This window comes from Pseudomyrmex gracilis, unplaced genomic scaffold (assembly GCF_002006095.1).
Source record: "Pseudomyrmex gracilis isolate BER0280 unplaced genomic scaffold, ASM200609v1 scaffold_0, whole genome shotgun sequence".
Lineage (NCBI taxonomy): Eukaryota > Metazoa > Arthropoda > Insecta > Hymenoptera > Formicidae > Pseudomyrmex > Pseudomyrmex gracilis.
Window position 1 is genome coordinate 2,614,498 of NW_018020584.1, and position 2,320 is coordinate 2,616,817.

General features: G+C 43.5%; 1 protein-coding gene across 10 annotated transcripts in view; it reads right to left on the bottom strand.

The window, feature by feature from the left end:
- The window catches only part of LOC109851662 (homeodomain-interacting protein kinase 2), a 44,797-nt gene that overhangs the window by 13,922 nt on the left and 28,555 nt on the right, over positions 1–2,320 (bottom strand). The gene's annotated exons all lie outside the window — the stretch shown is intronic.

The window sequence follows — 2,320 nt, forward strand, 5'->3', positions numbered from 1 at the left end:
AGACGTGCGCGTCTCCTTTCATCGTGATGTATAAATAGTGTCGCTATCGCGCTCGCGACATTTTTAAATTTCCCGACGTTTTCTGACGCGACATTTTTTTTTTTTTTTTTTTTTTTTTTTTTTTTATCTCGTCAAACAACAACATTTTATCAGTTAACGCACGCGCCGCGATTCGGTCGAGGAGATTTCTTCGAATCGATCGCGCGTCAGGGTACGTACGCGCGTCGAGGATGACGTACAAATGCATAAGCGCCGCGAATATCGAACTCGTTTGCAGTGGTATTCATAAAACTCCCGGTAATAGACGTCATTTTCCCACGACGTTGAAATTGTACGCGCCGTCGGTCCTGCATCGAGGAATTAACGAGCGTCAAGGAAATTGAGATATCTTCCCTGTCATTAGAAGCTCGTTAACTCTCTCGTACAGCCTTCAGCTGCGAAGTTGAATCGAACGCGCGCGATGACGATGATGATATGATGATGACGGGGATCTTTGCAAAAATCGAAGAGACACAGAGAGATCCGGTCGTCGGGATGAGATCTCTCTCGTCGCGAAGCGATGCAGTTGCGAATCAGCGCGCAAAATAGAATCAAGTCGTGTCCACTTGGTGTGTGCGTTTAAAAAGACGCGCTAGATTAGTCCAATGTGCGTCGATTTAGAATTTTGGCCGTCGAGTGGCTCGAGATTGCAACAACAACAGAGACAGCAAAAGTCGCGCGACGTCCCGTAATGTTGTCGCTACACTGTTATATTGCAAATGATGACGACAACGACGACAACGACGACGGAGCGGGAACGCGCGTTTAGGAGGAGCACACACGCTTGTCTCGATATCGCGAGCGCAGTGAATCAGCGAAGACATTATATATCGCGTGCAACTGCAAACCGTTCGATGTTACTGTGAATCGACGTCGAGTTATACGCGGTACCGAAACGCGGAGATGCAGTTTGGGAACTTTGAGAAAGCGAGACGACACAAACGCCAAAAGCGCGCGCGAAGCAAACAGAGAATAGTTATTAGACGATACATTAGCTTAGGGATGTGAGCTGTGTAAAAGCTTTTAGTTTGAAGCTCATGCTACGCACACTAAAAAAAACAAAAAAAAAACAAAAAACAAAAAAAAATCAAGAAAGAAAACAAACAACAGATTTACATCAAGCCGGAACGTGGAATTAGTCTCTGTCGTTTCTTTTTTCTGGTTAATCGAGGAACAATCTATCGAATTATATTCGATCGTCGTGATGCGATTATGAAAAAAACAGAGTCGAGAGACTTCGACTCTGAACAACGCACACTTGCGAACGAACGACAAGCGGATGAAGTCAGTATGCACATCTTCTTGCTACAATCCAAGAGATCGGGGAGACCTTTCCCTTTCGCCCGGCTTGCAGCAAGAGAAGAGGAGGCATCAGTTGTTGCGAAGCGAGGAGAGCGCAGAGTATCACGACTCGTTGCCAAACGTAGTCTCGACTCAAACGACCTAACTCTCAGCTCCGCGCCGTATGCCAATAAGCGGTTAGTAGTCATTAAGTCTGATTCGCCGGAGCTAAAGACGGACGACACGTAAGTGCAGGACCGTGAAAGAAAGTTTCTTCCTGCCTGTGGGCTCGCGCGGTTCTCGCCACAAAGGAGAGAAATATAGGAAAACTAACTACAGGAACCCGGTCCGTAGTTATTCCCGTGATTGTACACACACACACACACACACACGCGCGTGCGTAAATGTGTATACGTAACATGTAACGTACATAACAACAAGAGAGTTGACGAGAGCGAGAAAGAGAAAGAGAGTGACGAGTGATGGCGAAACAACAAGCTAACCGAGAAACTGGCAAACAAATGACATTGAGATATTTGCCGCGATTGTTTGTTCATTTGTGCAGATTACACGCGATATTGAGAGAACGAAACAAACAGAGGCCGCCATTTGCCGCTGCGCGTTTAGCGCTAAATATAAGCATCATTAATGAGAAATCGAGCTGAGACAAACGCCACGTCAAGAACCTTGTTTACTAGGAAAAATACGATTTCAAGGAAAGAGTAATAAATCTAACAAAGCTTTTTAAACCGTGTGTGTAATTTTCAATTTCGCGATTCGATATAGATATATGTACGCAAGAGACAATATAGATATATATATATATACACAATCGTTACATTACACAGTAAAAAAAAAAATGTTAATTTTAACATTTTTTGCATGTCCCAGGAGGTCCACTCTAAATTGTAAGTTAAAACAACTTATTCGTTGTGAGTCACTTATTGACAAACTAGTAAAGTTAAATAATTGACACAATACTTTACATTTATATTTGTTA